This window comes from Protopterus annectens, chromosome 5.part1 (genome assembly GCF_019279795.1).
Source record: "Protopterus annectens isolate FY-2018-M chromosome 5.part1, PAN1.0, whole genome shotgun sequence".
Taxonomy (NCBI): Eukaryota; Metazoa; Chordata; order Ceratodontiformes; family Protopteridae; genus Protopterus; species Protopterus annectens.
In genome coordinates this window covers 458,258,353-458,279,454 of record NC_056736.1, presented here as the reverse complement: position 1 = coordinate 458,279,454, position 21,102 = coordinate 458,258,353, and the positions used below count along the sequence as shown (strand labels likewise).

The window sequence follows — 21,102 nt, the reverse complement described above, 5'->3', positions numbered from 1 at the left end:
CATGCCCATTTTGGCGATATTAGTCAACATTGACACCTAGGGCCATAGCTGCCAGCATGGAAGGACATGGTCAACAGATAACATTTCTTTGCCGGGGATGGTCTGCACCTCTCCTCTCTAGGCTTTTGAATATTAGCTAAAGCACTGTCCTCTCCCATAATGCCTTTTTTAGGCAATGCCAAACTGAAAGTACTTTCAATGTAGCAAATCAAAGCCAAGAGAATCTAAAGGTGTTACTGCTCAATGCTAGGAGTCTAAACAAAACACTCCACTGCCTACAAGCCCTCCTCACCCTAGAGGATGCTGATGTGTGTGTTCACTGAGACATGGTTTAGAACTCTGGAGAGCACATCAGCAGTGCAAGGCTATTAATGCCTTCCACACATTTAGACTAGCTACTACACAGACAGGGACTAAAGGTGAAGGTATCTCGATTTACATCAAAAATACATATACCCCAAGGCTGGTCAAACAGCACAATGCATTTGAGCTTCTCCACATTCAAATCACCATAGGTAAAATCCCACACCACTTCCTTGAAAGCTACAGGTCCCATTTTATGACCTAGGAAATCCACAACATGCATTTAAACTTACTGGAAACACTCACCATCCAACCCAATACGATATTTATGAGTGACTTTAATTACTCCACTATAAAAAAAAATGGTATACAACACCAAATGTAAAGGCACACAGATTCCTGGATTTTATAAACAGAAGTGCCCTGGACCAGACTGTCAATACACCAACCAGGGGTGCAAACATACTGGATCTGGTCCTCGCTAATATGGGAGTTCTGTACATTTCCCAGTGTAATGCCTTCTCTGGACCACAAAATGGACCCCTTAGAAATAAAAATAAAACCTAGAACCCCAACTAACCCTGGAATATTCAGAAACTACAATAAGACTAATGTTCTACTAATCTGTTATAACCTGAGAAAAATTAATGCTCCCATATACTATGAGAACACTGCTACCTACACAGAGCTGCTCACAGAAACCCTATACAAGCATGTTAACAGCTGCAGAGAAGCTTAATGTTTAAGGTCTTCGTCTCCCATGCACAAGGTATAAGGTTTGATCCTGACCTCTGACCAATACCTGTTTGGAGTTTGCATGTTTTCCTTGCGTCTCCATGGGGTTTCTCCCATGTCCGAAAAATATGCTGAGTGTTTCCATCTCAAAACTCACCAGTGAATGGAGCTGTGGGCAGCAGCACATACTCTACATGGCGCCCTATAGGGGGAAGAGTTGTACATACATAGGATGACCAGCTTCCAAGAGTATCCAAGAGATGAGATGGAAGGGCAGTGCAGCAAAGACATTTGGCTTGGGATCCAGACTCTACTACTCAGGTGGAGGACAGGCTAGAAATGGTGTAGGAATTGTGGTAAGAGGCTTCAGAAGGCAGTGAGGGATATCATCAAAATTAAATGGCAGACTCATGGCAATCAGACTACAGTGTAATGATAGGGCAGTATTCATGATCTCAGCCTATGCCCCACAGCAGAGTTGTGATAGTGATTAAGAGAGTGCATTCAGACAGCAGTTGCAGGACTTACTAGATAAAGCAAGACAACATGAATTGGTGTTGATAATGGGTGACGAATGCACATATTGGGGCAGACAGAATAGGATATGAGGACTGCCTGGGTCCACATGGGTGGGGCAACAGGAATAAAGGAGAAGCCATTCTAGACTTTTGTCTGGCAAATGGCTTGATAGTAGCCAACACATGGTTCAGAAGGAGAGACAGTCACAAGATTACATACAAGAGTAGCCAACATGCAACTCAGGTAGACTTCCTCTAGTAAGAAAAAAGCACTGGGGTAGAATCCATGATTGCAAAGTCATCCCCAGTGAAACAGTTGGCCCACAGCATAAGCCATTAGTTGCCACAGTCAGCTGAAAGCAGTGGTCAGAGAAGGCTCTAAGGTCAACAAAGACCAAGCTGAAGACCTGGAAGTTGACTGGATAGACATTACAGCAGCTCAAGGAATTACTCAGGGCTTCAGCACCCCAACAACAGGAGGAAATAGGTGGAGCTGAAGAAGAATGGCAGCGCCTAAAAACAGCATGTGTTAGGACTACAGAAAAGATACGTGGCCGAGCCAGGTATGGAAATAAGGTACATAAGGAAAGCTGGTGGTGGAATACAGAAGTCCAGGAAGTCATCAAAAGAAAGGAGTGCAGGAAGAAATGGGAGATAGAAAGACTGACCAGGCAAGGAAAAAGTACTGGTTGGCTAACAAAGAATCTAAAAAGAAGTTGCAATAGCAAATAGGGCATCAGAGGCAATCTACCAACTTCTGGAAAGTGACTCCGTAAGGGGCACAAAAAAACTATCAGGTGGCAAGGCAAAGACAAAGATAAAGAAGATAGCCAGACACCCTTCATAAGGGATGCCAACAACAACCTGCTCACCAGTCCACAGGACATCAAAGGCAGATGGAAGGAGTATTTCCAGCAGCATCTGAATGAATAAAACCCCACAGAAGCTGTACTGCCCCAGAAACACCCTACAATGAGAGAAGAGGAGGAACCCACCTTAGAAGAAGTCAGAACAGCACTAAGAAAGATGAAGTCAGGGAAAGTAGTAGGCTCAGATGAGGTCACAGCAGATATGATAAAGATGTTGGGTGAGATAGGGGAGAAATGGCTCCTGAGGGTACTAATAGCAGCGTGGAGAGAAAGACGTATCCCAGATGACTGGAGAATAAGCATACTCATGCCAGTGTACAAGAAAAATGTGGACATCCACAACTGTGGGCAGTACAGAGGCATCAAACTCCTACCACATTGCATGAAAGTTCTGGAGAGGGTGATTGATAAATGGATTCGCAGAATAGTAGAATGTAAGAAGGGAGATAAGCAGTTTGGATTCAGACCAGGATGTAGCACAATTGACCCGATATTTGCATTGAGACAGATACTTGAAAAGCTAGAGATGAGGAGAGAGTCCAACTGGGCATTCCTAGACTTGGAGAAAGCATATGACAAGGTCCTAAGAAAGCTGATCTGGGCAGTACTGGGGTGGTTTGTAATGCAGGCTATGTACAAAGACCCAGTAACCCAAGTACGAACAGTGTTCGGCCTCACAGAGGGGTCCCTTGTGGGAATGGGTGTACATCAGCATTCAGCTCTGAGCCCACTGCTGTTCATACTGGTGATGGACTATATTAGCAAGCAGGTTGGAGGGGACAGATCAACAAAGCTGCTGTATACAGACGATGTGGCAGTACAGGCAAACTCTGAGCTAGAACTTCAGCAAAGGATAGGAGAATGGAATGCAAATCTGAAGGCACACGGGATGAAACTAAGCACAGAAAAGATAGTGGTAATGGCAGCAAACTAGGGAAATCAGAAGAAGTTGAGAATAGAGATAGAAGGGAGGACAGTGGAACAGGTAAACAGCTTCAAGTATCTGGGAGGGGTGGTTGAGGGGAGGGGTAGTCTGAATGAAGAGGTCAAAGCTAGATTCAGAGGGGGTGCAGCCAACTGGCACAGAGTATCAGGTGTAGTCTATGACAGAAGAATGTCAAAGAAGTTGAAAAGTAAGGTGCACAAGACAGTGGTGCAACCAGTACTACTGTATGTTACAGAAACCTAGGCAGTAAAGGCTGAACAGTTGAAGAAGCTAGAGGTGATGAAAATGAAGTGTCTGCGAAAGGTGGTAGGATGCACACTGTGGGACAGACGAAGAAATGAGGACATAAGAACAGAAGCCAAAGTAGCTTCAATTGCAGAAAATATCAAAGAGAACAGATTACAGTGGTTTGGGCATGTGTAGAAAAGCAGAAGACAATCTGGTGAGAAGATTTGGGACAGACAGGAAGAAGTTAAGAGGAAGACGAGGATGTCCAGCAATGGGGTGGATGAACTGTGTGAAAGAAGATCTGCGACAAGTCAGGCATGAGTGTTGAAGTAGGCAGGAGTGTGGCACTGAATCGAGAGAGTTGGCGACAGTTAATACGATACCCTGACCCCATGTAGAAAAAAATGGGAAAAAAGGGGGCTGATGAGAAGCAGCTATATGCACCAGAAAGAAGTGCAAACTAACGAAAAACAAGCCACCCTGGTGGAATCACATCAATAGGCTGTATAACAGAAGGAAGAAAATCATGGCAAAAATTAAGAGGTGCAGCTCCAAGCAGGATAAAAGCACTCTCATTAAACTAAACAAAAAACTTAGTGGACAAATATAAGTTAGCTATATTCATAACCTCAAAGGCAATACACAATTGTCTGAAGAGCTCATTGTTAATGGATCCACCTACACTGAGCCAGGAGATATAGCAAACCTACTGGATGAGGAATTCAACTCCAACTTTACCTCTCTCTCTCTCTCTGTCCATCTCAACCTTCTTTCAGGAAATACCATCAAATATCACTCCCATTGCTATCACTAGGGTACAGGTCCTTAATGTTCTAAGGCCAAGAGCACTGCATCAATGGGCCCAGACAATACCTCAGAATACCTTCTAAGCAGAATGAAACATGATATATCAGGCCTCTGGAATTGTTATTTAATTGTAGCTTCTAAACAGGCTTACTGCCTCACGAATGGAGAACAGCAAAAGTCATCTCTCTCTGCACAAAGGTGGCCATCTACAGACCTTGGAGACTACAGACCCATAAGTCTCATTAGTCTCATATGCAAAGCCATGGAAATAATTATCATGGAAATGATCAATAATGAATAGATGAAATTTCCAGATACTAGACCAAACCCAATTTGGTTTTGACAAAGACAGGTCATGCCTACTTAATCTGCTGGACTTTTTTGAGAAGGTCACCAAGGAATGGATGAGGACAAAATGGTTCACACTGCCTAGATTTTGACACAATACCCAACTTGGACATTGACAGACTCAAGAGTTTAGGTATAAAGCTTTATGTCAGATGATGGATATCAAGCTGGCTCATAGACAGGACCCCAGGAAGTTATAACTAGAGAGTCTACCTCTACATACAGGCCAGTCTCAAGTGAAATAACTGGTCATAGGACTGCTCCTTTTTGGCATTTTTTTCTCTGAAGTCAAGGCCAGTAAGGCGAGTGTCAAGGGCCTCTGGCAGACTAAATTTGCAGTGGACTGTAAATTAGGAGCAGTCATAATTCCCCACCCACACAAATGATTTCCAAGAAGGGCTGACACAGACAAATAATTGGTGTCAGTGCAGCAGACTAAAACTAAATGCCAAGAAATGCATAACAGTATTCTTTGGGAAGTCATTTGCCTCATGATAACTATCGCATTGACAACACACCACTAACAGCAAACCCAGTAGTCAGCAACCTGGGGACAGACGGACAGTAATTTAGCCGTTAATCATAATACGTTTACAGTAGTGAGAAAATCATTCTATGTTGTCTACCTCATAACCAAAGGCATGGCATCTAGAGCCAAGGAAGTCATTGTTTCACTGTACTTGGCATTCATCAGATCTATCATTGAGTACAATGCCCCCTTTGGTATGTACCTTCTTCTTCTTTCGGCTGCTCCTGTTAGGGGTCGCCACAGTGGATCATCTTGTTTCCATTTCATCCTGTGGTCTGCATCTTGCTCTGTCACACCAACCACCTGCGTGTCCTCTCTCACCACATCCATAAACCTCATCTTAGGCCTTCCTCTTTTCCTGTTACCTGGCAGCTTCATCCTTAGCATCTTTTTCCACAATATACTCTGCATCTCTCCTTAGCACATGTCCAGACCAACGTAATCTTGCCTCTCTGGCTTTGTCTCCAAACCTTCCAACCTGGGCTGACCCTCTAATATAGTTATTCCTAATCCTGTCCACCCTCGTCACACCCAGTGCAAATCTTAACATCTTTAACTCTGCCATGTCCAGCTCTGACTCCTGCCTTTTTGTCAATACCACTGTATCCAACCCATATAACATAGCTGGTCTCACTACCCTCTTGTAGACCTTCCCTTTCACTCTTACTGGTACTCATCTATCACAAATCACTCCTGACACTCTTCTCCACCCACTCCATCCTGCCTGTACTCTCTTTTTCACCTCTCTTCCACACTCACCATTACTCTGAACTGTTGATCCCAAGTATTTAAACTCATCCACCTTTGCCACCTCTACTCCCTGCATCCTCACCATTCCTCCAGCCTCCCTCACTGTCATACACATATATTCTGCCTTAGTCCTGCTGACCTTCATGCCTCTTCTCTCTAGAGCATATCTCCACCTCTCCAGGGTCTCCTCCACCTTTTCTCTACTCTCACTACAGATAACAATGTCATCTGCAAACATCATAGTCCAGGGGGACTCCTGTCTGATCTCGTCTGTCAACCTGTCCATCACCATTGCAAATAAGAAAGGGCTCAGAGCTGATCCTTGAAGTAATCGCACCTCCACCTTAAACGCATCCGTCACTCCCACCGCAAACCTCACCACTGTCACACTACCCTCGTACATATCATGTACCACTCTTACATACTTCTCTGACACTCCCGACGTCCTCATACAATACCACAACTCCTCTCTAGGCACCCTGTCATATGCTTTCTCTAAGTCCACAAAGACACAATGAATTTCCTTCTGACCTTCTCTGTACTTCTCCATCAACACTCTCAGAGCAAACATCTCATCTGTAGTGCTCTTTCCTGGCATGAAACCATACTGCTGATCACTTATCACCTCCCTTCTTAACCTAGCTTCCACTACTCTTTCCCATAACTTCATGCTCTGACTGATTAATTTAATCCCTCTGTAGTTACTACAGCTCTGCACATCACCCTTAGTCTTAAAAATTGGTACCAAAACACTTTCTCCATTCCTCAGGCATCCTCTCACTTTCCAAGATTTCATTAAACAATCTAGTTAAAAACTCCACTGCCATTTCACCTAAACACTTCCATGCTTCCACAGGTATGTCATCTGGACCAACAGCCTTTCCATTCTTCATCCTCTTCATAGCTATCCTTACTTCCTCCTTACTAATCCACTGCACTTCAGGATTCACTATCCGCACATCATCCAACCTTCTCTCCCTCTCATTCTCTTCATTCATCAGCCCCTCAAAGTACTCTTTGGTATGTACCTAAACAGGCATATCCAACTGGAATATCCACACAGATTCCTCACTAAAAGAATACAGGGCATAAGTAACATGCCGTATGCAGACAGCTTTATGGCCTTATTCCCTCTATTGGCTGTTGACGGGAGAACTAGTGCCTAGCTTACGAGGCACGTCAGGCCCCACCATGATGGACGTCCTGAATATCCACAAAACAAACAGCACCAGAATTGCCTGTTCTAAAGATTTAAACATTGCCTGTGATACAAATAGGACCTTCTGGAGAAACCAGTATGTATCCAAGAGACTACCCCTTTTCTGCTTCACATGGAAGGGGAGCCTGTTCGAGTCCATCCCTAACCAAACTCAAGTATAACCTGGACAATTGGATGGGGAACAGGAAATTCACTCCTGGTTTGGCACCTATGTCTCTAATGAACATAGGCAGCCTGTAAATGGTTCATCTCCCGGGCCACTGCTTACACTTATCAAGGGTACCAGAACTTGTAAGAGATTTGGAATGCATGTCTAGGCTTAAAAAGGCCCTTGTGGTCTTTAGCCTAGCAAGCACCTATGAACCTATATGTGAAAGTTGCTAGTACCCTCTTGGAACACAACACTGCAAATAGTGAGATACCACACCGGCATTAATGCTAGGTCCTCTCCTCTTTGGTATTTATTTTGCAGGCATCCAAGCCAATATTCCAGAAATGCGACTAGCTAAATTTACTTAGGACAACAAACTTGGCAATGCTAACTATTCATAAACATTTATAAACAGCACCAGCAAGGGCTTGAATGTGCACATACCTGGTGTCCTGAAAATGGCCTCAAGCTAAATGCAAAAAAGTGTACATTTGTAGCATTTTGCAAAAAATGCTGCTGTCAAAGCATACGTAAATGGTAATCATCTTCAGACAGATGTTGCTAAAAAGGCTTGGGTATTTTTGCGGACAACTTTCTCTCATTTGATCATAATGTTTTCACTAGTCAGGAAATCCTTGTAGATGGACCAGTTAATTTCCACAGGAATATATATGAAAGTTATGTACTTTAATGATAAATCTGTTTTGTCTGTTTCTGTCCTTCCTCAACAGGTGGGTTATCAAATCTGACCAAGATCCAACTTCAGCCACTCAGGCTTTGGATCCAAAGCTCAGGCTTTTCCCCTTACTCATGATCTGTTTTACCTCAGAAAGAGTTCGTCTATACCCTACAGTAAAAAATATTATGTCCTCCTATAAAAAAACAAACATCTCATAAAAGAAACCTGCTCCTTTGCCTACAGCTTGAAAACTACATTCTGTAGCCATGGGAACCATCAATGCAGTCAATCTATGAGCAAAGGAAAAACAAGTGGATGGCGGAAGGTTACTAGACTGATTAAATGATGATTCAGAAGCCACCGTTAGGAGAACTGAAGGAGTGTTTCTGCTCTTATCAAAGACCAAATAAAGTCTTTCAAGCCAGGTACTTTATTCATCCATAGCTGCAGGTTCAAAAGGGGTCTGGTTAAGGCTTGCAGAAAAATGTTAATATCCCAAGGAGGAACTTGGCCCTTAAGGGGAGGATGAAGAAGGAAAGTACCCCCTAAGAAAACCCTTAGGCAATTTAAGGGAGGCGATGGAAGACTCCAAAGTGAGAGCTGAAAATGGCCACTAGTAAGTGAAAGCTGAAAATGGCCACTAGCTGGACCCTTATAGTAAAGTAGCTAGCCCTGGTGTGGAACAGAGAAGCCAGGAAGTCTAAGACTGCGATGGCAGAGAGGCTGTAAAGGGGTACACATTTCTACTGGAAGCCCAGATAAAAATCTCTTCCACTTACTCTTAAACCTTCCTGGTAGAAGATCTCTATGCAAAGGTCAAAATATGAATGACATGAGAAAAAAGCCTGTACTGTCTAACCATCACAGGAACTGGAGAAACCATGCAGTCAATTTGAGGGCTTGAATATCTGGGTGAAGCAAAGTGGGTGGGTGATAGATAAGATCTAGAAATGGAGTCAAGCAGCCAAGGAGAGTGAATCAGATGAGACCAGAGTAAGAGAAACCACATCTGTCAAGGCCAAAAGAGAACAATGGGGATCACTGTAGCCTTCCTCCCCAGTGCTTTCTGCAGAAATTTTGGGATGAGAGGAGTTTGGGATAGGCACATAGAAGACTGGGGGGGAGTCCAAGTTTGAGTTAGTGCATCCCTCGGGGACATCCCTCTCCTGGGGGATTATGGGATTATGGCAAAGTACCTGAAGAATAAAGGTGTTGGTGGGGAGGCAGAAAGATCACAACATATCTGGCCCCAGCAGCTGAAAAATCTGATCTGCCATGGTTGGGTTGAGGGAACCACTCGTACAGGAGGAGGATAATCATGTTCAACTTGTCCACTAGAACAGTATATTTCCTTAATATGTGCATTGCCAACAGAAAGTAGTGAGAAAACATCACCCATTGGCAAACCCTTATGGCCCCTCAATATAAGGGGTAAGACATTGTTCCTCCCCATTTGCTGATGTACCAGACTACTGACACATTATCTGTCTGCATGGTGATCACATCTCTGGAAAGGGAGTCCTGGAAGGCCTGCAACACCAGAACTACCCTAACCTCCAAGAAACTGATGTGATGACTAGCCTTCTGAGGGTGACCAAGTGCCTTTGACGGTCTTCCCCAAAAAATGACTCCCCCAACCCTAGTTTGGTAGTGTCTATGGTCATATGATCCCTGTAGCCTGGGGAGAAGGAAGAATAAAAGGTAAACCCCGAGATGCTACTGGAGAGTCTAGCCACCACTGTAAGTATTTTGCAGTTTTTCTGAACTTTATGGGTTGACATCTCATTAACCATTGCACTGATAGACCACTGAACACCTTTGCATGAAATCATCCAAGGGGAGCCAAAGTAATGGGAGCTGCCATCAAACCAAGACGACACAAAATCAATCTTGCTAGTGGTTTCTTATGGGAAAGTACTGCTACTGCTTGTTGCTGGGGCAAGGTAATCCTGAATACCAGTATTCTGGCTATTTTTAATGTTGTATCCTAGTGTGTACCAATGAACTCTATGGCTTGAACAGGTTGAAGTGTGGACTTGGCTGTGTTCATGGTTACCTCTAGTCCTGTCTTGGAGAATAATATTCTTGGTGGAGGCAGTTATGAGGCAGTCATCCAGGTATGGAAACATTCGAAGCCCCAGCAGTCTAAGATGAACTATAACCACTGCCATACACTTGAACACCCAGAGGGTTGTGGTGAGACCACAGAGCAGGGCAACGAAGTAGAAGTGTTTAGCTCCCAGCCGAAAGTGGTGAAAATTTCTGGAGTGTCTGGCCATCTTTATATGGCAGTCTGCATCTTGAATGTCTATCAATCACATCCACTCATCCTTTCTCAGTAATGGCACAATGGACTACAGCATTACCATCTGTAATTTTGTCTGTTAAACGTACTTCTTCAAATAACTGACGTCCAAAATAAGCCAGAGGTGCCATGTTTTTCTTTGGCACCAAAAAGAACCTCGAGTGGACTTTGGAACTTTATTGGTCTGGTGGGACCACCTAAATGACCCAACTGTCTAGCAGCATTTTATTTCTAGTGCTGCTGCCTTTCATTGAGAGGGCTGAACATCAGGAAGCTTTCTCAAATGGGGAGAGGGGCAGGAAAGCAATGGGATGGAATAACTCCTGGTTATAATCCTCTGCACCAAAACATTTTAAGTGATGGAAGTCCAGGCAATGGCGTGCAAGGATAAGTCTGGCAACTGTTCAGGAGCACTGATAAGGACCATTGGAGAAAGAACCCTGAGAGTCTTGGTTTTGCAAACAACCTCTGCTTCAAGGGCAACATTCACCATTAGAGTTTCCCCTTCTAACTCAGGGATTGGGGGGGGGGTCTATTACCAAAAGCACCATGGGCAAACCCCTGTGACTTGCAGAATCACAGTTTTTTTCCATCCCTTCTCTTTTCTAGAAAACATCCTTTGGAGGATAGAAAACCTAATCCTTTTGGCAGACAAGATTTTTCCATTTTGCTCACATCTGCATAGCATCTCTTTAGCCTTTGTTTGAAGAGTGTACAGTCATTATAGGGGGCACTGACAAAGGATATTTTAAAGTGCTCCTCAATGTTGCAACGGTGCATCCAGGCATGCCATCTGAGAGCTGCAAGAATCTGCATAACTGTCAAAGTGCCTGTCATATTGGAGATGAGATGAATACACATTTGATGGGGACTAAAGGATAGCCAACTGCATACCAACAGTTGTCTCTTCTGCAGAAAAGGACCCAGAGAGGGATTTGGAAATCAACTTGGTCAAACCCCTCTGGAAGTGTGCAACATGTGTCAAGCATTTCACCACCTTAAGTGCAAAGGTCTCTGAAGTATAAACTCCCTTCCCAAATGTGTCCAGCACCCTAGGCTCCCTGTTAGGGGGATGGACAGTGGAGCTTTCCTCAGCAAGCTCCTTTTTGGAAGCTACTGCTACCATCATGGAAATCAACCACAGGACCCATGCTCCAATAAGGATGACCATTTCAGGATACTAAAAAACGTTATCTGGTTTGCGTGGAATAGGTTCAGCCATATCCAGTTCCTTCCATGTCTGCTTAGAGATCAAGTCAACCATCTCTTCTGTGAAAGGGACCACCCAAGTAGTTGACTGGCTAGCCGCAAAGTCTCAAGAAATGCTAACTTCTCTTAACAGGAGGCTTCAGAGGACCACCACCCTTTCTTTCCAACTAGCTTTAGGATTTTTCCTAATGGGAAATCCTCAAGGGAAGATCTGGGATTCTTCCCCCTTGAAGTCAGCATCTTCAGTTAAAGACTTCTGATAGCAGTCAACATACCCCCCCTTTTGCACTAATATTTCTGAACCTTCACAGTGGGGTGGGAGGAATCAGAAGCTGAAGGGAAGACCTTAATGTGTACAGTCGACTGCCCAGTTAGGACAGAAAGTCCAGGATCAGGACCCAGGGAAATCCTGGGAAGAGGGACGGATAGTACAGCTGCAGTGGGTTCTCCTGCCATCAGGCGGGTCCTTGGTCGGCCGAATTCCAAAGTCTAGGTCCAGCGTCGGTTGTCGTCGCTTCTTCCCTGACGTCAGTGCGACAGGGGTATAAAAGAACCAGCCGACGCCATTTTCTTCAGTTTTTCTTGCCCCAGATGCCAGGTGCCCCCAGAAGGAAGGCAATACATATTATGTAATAATGCAATGCAATATAATCAAAGACCAGTAGTTGCAAGCAAATACATCATAAAAGAAGACCCCTAGAGGGGAAGGAGGGAGGGAAACCTGGACTGCAGCTGTATTAGCACTCGAACATCTATATTTATGGTAGGTACAAAACTGTACTATGTTCATCGTGCATACAGCTGCAGTCATAACAGATGGGTAGAATCCCAATGCTAAGAAAGGGGTGGTAGGCACTAGGTGGAGTTAGGAGGAGCCAAAATGCCCTGCAAGACTGCAGTGGCAAAGCCTGCTCTAGATTTGGAGTATAATGGTAGGTTGTAGTGCTTAGAGAAGGTATGCACAGAACTCCAAGTGGTTGCTTCTAAAATATCCTTGGTAGGAACTCCTCTGAGGAAGGCTGCAGAGGTGGCTGTGGCCCTGGTAGAATGAGTTCTAATGCCTGTAGGTACAGTTTTGCCATGAAAGGAATAGCAAAAGCGTATGCAGTGGGCTATCCATTTTGAGATGGTCTGTTTGGATATTGACTTTCCTTGAGCTCCTATCAAGATAGGCCACAAAAAGCCGTTCTGATTTTCTGAAAGGCTTTGTTCTGTCCAAATAATAACGCAGTTGTCTGTGGATGTCCAAGGAATGCAGTAATCTCTCCCCTTTGTTTTGAGGATTAGGATAAAAAGTAGGTAAATGTATGGCCTGATTTAAAGCTACCCTGGATACCACTTTAGGCATAAAGGACGGGTTGGTACGTAATGAAACTCTGTCCTGATGGAAGATGATAAAAGGCTGGACAGCCATAAGAGCCTGTAGTTCTGAAACTCTACGAGCTGAAGTGATAGCTGTTTTCCAGGACAAATATTGTAAATCTGATGAGGCAGCTGGCTCAAAAGGAGGCAAAGTCAGTTTTTCCAGTATGAAATTAAGATCCCAAGCAGGTATTGGTTGTTTTCTTGGAGGTCTTAAATTCTTAGCCCCTCTGAGGAACTGTCTTAATAGAGGGTGAGAGAATAAAGGTGGATCAGTGTTGTATTCTGCAGAAATGGCTGAGGCATGGATTTTGATGGAGGAGAACGAAAGTCCACTGCTTAGCAGTTCAGCCAAATATTGTAGTATTTGAGGTAAATTCAGTTTTCCAGGGCACTGGCCTTTTTTCTCATTCCAAACACAAAAACGTTTCCATTTTGCAGAGTAAGCTTTTCTAGTTGATGGCCTTCTGGCCTCCAAAATGACATCCTGCACCTCCTTGGAGAGCAAGGCCTGCTGCGATGCTAAGGAATCTTCCATGCGGCTAGATTGAGTGTTTTCAACTGACTGTGAAGAGTTTTGAAGCTGTGCTGTGTCAGATGAAGAGGCATTAGAGGCAGGGTCCATGGTGGGGAATGCGTCAGGCTCCTCAGGAGTGGGTACCAGTGGTGCCTTGGCCAGTCTGGAGCAATGAGGATCATCTTTGGTCTGTCTGCTCTGGTCTTCAATAGGACTTTTGACAGCAGAGGAAGAGGTGGGAAGGCATAAACTGTCATTGATGTCCAACTGAAAGAGAGAGCGTCCACTCTCCAGGCCTTTGGATGGAAGATCCTTGAGCAGAATTTTGTCAATTGATGATTTTTGTGGGAGGCAAAGAGATCTATGTCTGGCCTTCCCCATTCTTGGATTACTTCTGTAAAAACTTTTGGATGCAACTTCCATTCGTGTGGATCTGTCATATTCCTGCTTAGGTTGTCTGCCAGCGTGTTTTCCTTGCCTGGCAAGTACTGTGCTTGTAGTTCCATTTGTAAGTCCATGGCCATGTTCCAAAATGACATGGCCAGTCTGCATAGGGGATAAGAATGTGTTCCTCCCTGCTCATTTATGTACCACATAACTGTGGTGTTGTCTGTTCTTATCAATAACTGACCTGGTTGTAGAAGGTCCTTGAAAGCTGTAATAGCATTTATCACTGCTAGCATTTCTTTTTGATTGATGTGAAGGTGCTTTTCTTTTTGGGTCCATTTGCCCTGAATGCACCGGTCTGTCATGTGCGCCCCCCAGGCGTAGTCCGAGGCGTCTGTTGTGATGACTTTATTTGCTTGAGGCTTGCTGAATGGAAGACCTGTGTTTGTTTGGCATGCTTGAGCCCACCACAGAAATTCCTTTTGCAGACATGGAATTAGTGGTATTATTGTTTCCAAACTGTGGCTGTGTTGAGACCATATGTTTTTTAGGTACCATTGTAGTTTTCTCATATGCAGCTTTGCACATGGGATTAGTAAGATGCAAGATGCCATGAATCCCAGAGCCTGCAGGATTTTCCTTGCAGTCAGCCTGGTGCAATTTGCCAGTGTTCTGAAATATTGAATTAGTTGCCCCTGCTTTTCTGGCGTGAGGTATGCCATCTGGGTGTTTGTGTCCAAATTGGCACCCAGGAAAATTATCTTCCGAGAGGGTATTAGTCTTGATTTCTCTTTGTTGACTGTGTATCCTAGAGAGTTTAATAACATTATTACGTAAGCCAGATGTTTCAGAAGAATGTGTTTGCTGTCCACTTGGATCAGGCAGTTGTCTAAATAAGGGTATATTTGTATCCCTTGAAGTCTGCAGTAGGCAATTACTGATGCCAGGCATTTCGTGAATACTCTGGGCGCAGTAGATAAACCAAAGGGCAATGCAGAGAAGTGATAATGGGTTGAACCTGCAAGAAATCTGAGGTATCTTCTGCAATTTTGTCTGATTGGGACATGCAGGTATGCCTCCTTGAGGTCCAATGTTACCAGCCAAGACTCCTTGCCCAGCATGGGAAGAAGTTGCTGTAGAGTGAGCATCTTGAATTTTGGTACGAGTAGGAATGTGTTTAGGATGGAAAGATCCAAAATAGGTCTCCAATCTTTTCCCTTCCTTGGCACCAGAAATAGCCTGGAATAAAAACCTTGACCTTGTTCCTGTGTAGGTACCTCTTGAATAGCTTTCATGTTTATAAGATCTGAAATTTGCTTTTGTGCCTCTGCCCTTTGATTGTGTGGCAGGTTTGGCATGCCTTTCATTTTTGGAAGGGTATGAAAATGGAATTTGTAGCCTCTGTTTATAATGTTCGGGATCCATTTGTCCTTTGTGACAATATGCCAGTTTTTTGAGAATAGTGCCAGCTTTCCTCCTAAGGGGGCTGCCATTTGAGACCTGGTTGGCATGCAAAGGGGAAAGTCATTGGTTTTGCTTTCTGAAAGATTGCGAGTTGTCCTCACCACCTCTTTGTGTAGGAGCTTGCCATTGTCTGCCTCTGTACGAGCCTTGTGTTTGTCCCCTGCCCCTCGGGCGCCTGTATCTGCCTCTTTGGGGTCTGTCTGTGGCAGAAAAGGACCAGTTTTTGGAAGGCCAATTTCTACTAAAACGTGGGGATTGAACCTGCAGAAATTCTTTCACAGTTTGCATTGATTTAGCCTTTTCCCCCATTTTCCATAATACTTCCTCAGCATTTGCCCCAAATAGTACATCCTTTTGAAGAGGGGCGTCTAGTAATTTAGCTTTGACATGATCAGGTAATGCTTGTTCCTTGAGCCAGGCATGCCTACGTATGACTGAGCCTGTAACAGCAGCTCTACATGAGGCCTCTAGAGCATCAAAACCACATTGTAAGGTATGTTTACCCACTTGTTCTGCACTATGCATCAAATCCTGCAACTCCTTCATGTCTGGTTGTTCAGGTTGTGACATTTTACTTTTCAATTGAGATAACAGAAACTGTTGGTATTTTAGCATATGAAACTGACAGTTTAAGGCCCTCATGGATAAGGTAGCAGAGGTATATACCTTTTTTCCCCACCTTTCTAAGGATCTGGAATCTCTCTCGGAAGGCAATGGGTTTTTGGCAATGGAGGCCTTAACTCCCTTGGGCCCCTGTGAGATGGTTTCTAGGTCAGCAGCATGGCTTTTGTATAGAAATTGGTGTGAGTCAGGAATCCTGTAGTACCTGTCAGGCTTAACTGGAGCTAGAGGAAGAGAGTCCGGGTTAAGGCAGGCCTCCGAGTAAACATCATCTAGGATGTCCAGGACAGGAGGTATAGCCAGAGGCCTGTGCTGGGGTAACAAAAGAAATTCCCTGAGCCTTTTCTTGGAATCTGAATAATCCTGGCCTTCCCAGTGGAAGTGTTCCCTTAAGGTATGCAGAGTTTCACCAAATGAGTAATCCTCAGGGGGGGATACAGAAGGAATAGATTCCTCTGCATCAGAATCTTCAAAAGGGGAGTAAGACTGTTCCTGATAATCAGAGTGCTCTGAAATAACGGAGCCCTGATCAGAGGAGGGGGAATCTTCCTCCACTCTGGGTCTTTTGTCCGGAGGTGGCTGCGAACCTCTGATTAGAGTAATTAAATCCTCAGCCATTTTAAGCATCTGTTTCTTAGGCATGGGGCCTGGAGATGGGCCCTGTGTAGCTGGTCTCTTAGGGTGCATGGTAGCTTTAGACTTGGTGAAAGCCTTGATGGAGAAAGAAGAGGAACGTCTGAAGACACCTTGAGTGGAGGTGGACCTGTCCACATTCTGTGTTTCAACGCCAAGCGTGGCTTCGGTATCTGTAGTCAGGGTGTGGGCAGAGGAGCCTGCGACCTCGGGTACAGGAGACACCACCAAAGATGTGTCGACTGTAATCAGGGGCTGCGTAGGTGCCTCGCTGAGAACCGGACCACGTGTAGTCGGCTTTGGCGTGGTGTCGGTAGAGGCCGCGGACCTCGAGTGTCGTTCCTTGTCTTTGCGTTTTTTAGACAAAACCGGAGTCGGAGTATCCGATGACATAGTACAGTTAAATGCTTTTCCAAAATAATGCTGGGCGAACTCCGCCCGACGCTTAATAGTGCGTTTGTTGAATGTAGCACAAAAGCGACAGACCGAGACGTCGTGGTCTGGGCCTAAACAAGGTATACAGAGGGAATGGAAATCCTTATGCGGTATTTGCTTCCCACAAGAAATACAATTATTAACTTTGTCTGACATCGGTCTGAGGCAAGAAAAAGTTTCCCCAACAGGGTACTTAGCTTTTAAGAAGACTTCGGTTCCAAATTTTTTCGTAATCTCAGGAGCTGGCCGACCGGCACTTGCGAACTGCTTCTGCTTTGGGCACCTCGCGGCAAGAAAGACTGAAGAAAATGGAGTCGGCTGGTTCTTTTATACCCCTGTCGCACTGACGTCAGGGAAGAAGCGACGACAACCGATGCCGGACCTAGACTTTGGAATTCGGCCGACCGAGGACCCGCCTGACGGCAGGAGAACCCATCTGTTATGACTGCAGCTGTATGCACAATGAACATCTAAGCAGAAGTGGAAGTCTGCTCCCTAAAATGTGAGAGCACTTTCTTGAAAGTTTCAAAGCAGAAGCCAAGATAGAACCAAAGAGCCCTTTGGTAGGACCCGCAGTCCCAAATATGGATTGATCCCCAAGACCCATTTGAGTTGGCTCTACAGCTCATGCTGCAGAACTGGAAATGGGAAGGCTGCAAAGCTGTCATAAGAGGGAAACTAGTGGAAAGAGAAGGGAGATGAAAAGAGATATCAGACATTGTAGAAGGGAAAAAAAAGCAATAATTAAAGACATCCAAAGTGCAATTCTGGCTAGTAGGACTAGAATAGGTCCGTTCATTGATAAGGAAATGATACTTAAGCAACAGCTAGATTTTCTACGGACATCAGGGGCAGAAACAGAATTAATGAGAAGGGGGATTAATGGTGGGTCAAAAGAGGGGGGTCCAAACCAGTTGCATGTGCATTTAAGACATGGACCAGGTACTTTATTCCTGTCAAACACACAGGAATCCCGATCAGGGTGACATAACAAATCTACTAGCTGATAAATTCAGCTCAAACTTCACCCCTCCCCCACTACCCCCACCACCAGGTGAAGTACCCTCCAATGTACTATCGCCAACTATTAACCAGTGGCTAGGTGCTGGCTGCACTTGCTAAAGCAGAGAACACCACCTCCATGGGTCCAGACAACATTCGCAATTGTCTCCTAAATCTAAAACACGACCTATCTGGACCACTTTAGGCACTCAAACTACAGCTTTGAAACGAGCAACATTACAAGTGACACAGGACCATAACAGTCATTCCCCTCCACAACAGCAGTGTCAGCTGGTCAGTGGAACTACAGACCCATCAGTCTAACAAGCCTAATATGCAAAGCCATCAAATAAATTACCATGGAAATGATTAACACGGACACTGGCAACCTAAAGACACTGGACCATCTCAATTTGGCTTTGTTAAGAGAATGTCATGCCTACTTAACCTGAAGGACTTCTTTGAGAGGGTCACCAACGCAATGGACAAGGATAAAACAGTGGATACTGCGTATCTTTCCCTAGCCAAGGCATTCAATACAATACCCAACTCAGGCATTGTTGACAAGCCCTCATAGCTAGGCATAAATCCCAGAATTATTCAATTCATTGGATTTCCAGATGGCTCACAGACAGGACCCAACAAGTCTGGATAAATGAGACCACCTCCACCGAGAGACTGATCACCAGAGGAGCACCCTGTGCTGGGCCTGCTCCTGTTTGAGATCTAATTCTCAGAAGTCAAGGCTAATGTTCAAGGCCTCTTTCTCACCAAGTTCACAGATGACTGTAAACTGGATGCTATTACAGATCCCCCCCCCCAAGACACCAAGGTCTTACAAGAGGGTTTAACACTAACAAAATGACTGGTACCAAAGCCATGGCCTAAAACCCAATGCCAAAAAATGCAGTATAATGGCCTTTGGGAAACTGCCAACCTAAGTTAAATAACTCCATCAATAAAATACTCCCAAGAGTCGACCCAGTATTAAGGGATCTAGGAACATATGCAGACAGCAATCTGGCCTTTGCCCAACACTTAACTAAGACAGTAAAAAAAACATTCTATGTCACCAACTTGCAGGTAAGGGTATAGCATCCAAGTCGCAAAAAATTACAGCAGCACTCCAGTCAGCCCTTTTCGGACCCATCATTGAATACAATGTACCCTTTGGCATGTACTTTTTCAGACACTTGCAACAGCTCAAACACCCACAAAGGTTACTCACCAGGAGAATTCAGAGCATGAATACCCTGTCCTGCACTGATCAACTAAAGGCTCTTTCTCTATATTCAGTCTCTTACAGGCTGCTGGGGGGGGGGGGGGTTTGCCTCACTTACAGGACTTTATCAGACCAAGCCCTGATGGATCTGTTGCACAAGAAAATACTAGATCCAGGGATCTAAACTTCACATTCTGAAGAGACATACAAGTCCCAAAAAAGATCCCCACACTATGGAATAGACTCACCATACACGTAAAACACAGCCATCCTGGACCCTATTCAAACAAAACCTTTACAAGTGAATGGGAAATCATAAATGTACCCCTGGTCTGGCACCCATGTCACTTATGAACAGAGGCCAGCAATAAGAAAAGTATTATTCTAACGAACCCCTCCTACAAATCCTTAGTTACCTGTCTACTATCCTGCCTCCCTCCCTGTATAGATACCCATGATGCTTGGGATCCACATGGATTAGGGTGCATGGCTACACTTATAAGGGCTTTAATGGCAGTTAGCCTAGTAACAACTTATGAACATGTCACAATGGTTCATGGTTAAGTATGCAGTTTCAAACTCTATCACAAATGGACGGTAAATTATACAGGGATGCAACTGGGCCTTCTAAGTATAGAAAGATCTCTATCTCTGTAGGCAGTTAAGTTTATCTAACTCCTACATCTAATACTACTTTGTGAAAAGATGCATTGGTATGAAATAAAAGGGTTCCAAGGAGAGGCTGAATAGATATGGGGGCAGAATTCATAGTCATCTGATGCCTGAACATATACTGAAACAGTATGAGAGACAACAGCTAACCTGCACAGTACTAGAGGCCATGTCATATTTACTTTTTTCACTAGCTGAATAAAGCAAATTGGTAATTTTTGAGCCACAAGCAGTTTAGGGAAACGGGACCTTATCAAACATTTGGTAGAGCACAGAAATACATCATTTTTTTAATTGAATGCACTTCAGCAAATCCAGAGCATTATTATCCTATGTATGATAATGCAACAGAAAACATGTTTGAAAATATGACAAAATATTCAATGCAAAAGGCTAAACCTATAAATAAGATATTAATTAGAACCTTCTTGTCAGACTTGATCAGTAATATACGTCTGTGATTTCTGATGGGAGTGGAGACTGTGTCCAGTTTATGCAGGAATAAGGTGCTGGGTTGATTCAGATAAGGATCATGGATGCCACTACACCCAACATAAATGCACAGGCTAGCAAAGATTAGGGCTATTTTGTTCTTAAATGTTTTCTAGGAGGTGGCATGAAACCATTCAGACCAGACAATTTTCCCATCTTAAGTCTATCAATTACTATCTGCACCTCCTATGTACCAACTGTTGAATCGGTTCTGTCCTTGACTTCTTCCAATAGGGCGGGGCCTAATGAAATCCTCAAAGTACAAAGAGATAATCTTCACCACTGTGTTCATATTAGCTACTATCTCAGCATTAACTGTACGCTTTCATAAAAGTGAGCCAGCACCAAATCTGGTTCTGAGATCTACTCACTGTCTTCCACCGTCTGTGGTACAAAGTCTGCTAACAGCTTGAAAAGTACTTTTCCTCAGGTTTGCACACCTTGAAAACATTTGAAGCTCAAAGATAGGTGTTAAGTGTGGGACAGAATTATATACAGTAAAGACTGTCTAGCTTCTGATTGCCAAATGTTACTGATCTCCCCCTCTAACTTATTTTCTTTTTACCATCAGAGATTTATTTTTGTGTGACCTGCTCTTGAAGGACAATGCAATTATTAGAACACCATGTGCAGTGGCCTTAAGGACAGCTCTGTCATATCTAAATTAATTTGGTCCTCAGTTTTACCTTTAAAAATATG

The 21,102-nt window shown here is 44.2% G+C and overlaps 1 protein-coding gene across 3 annotated transcripts in view; it reads right to left on the bottom strand.

Moving 5' to 3' along the window:
- Positions 1 to 21,102, bottom strand: part of B4GALT4 (beta-1,4-galactosyltransferase 4) — a 690,340-nt gene that overhangs the window by 399,022 nt on the left and 270,216 nt on the right. The window lies entirely within an intron of this gene.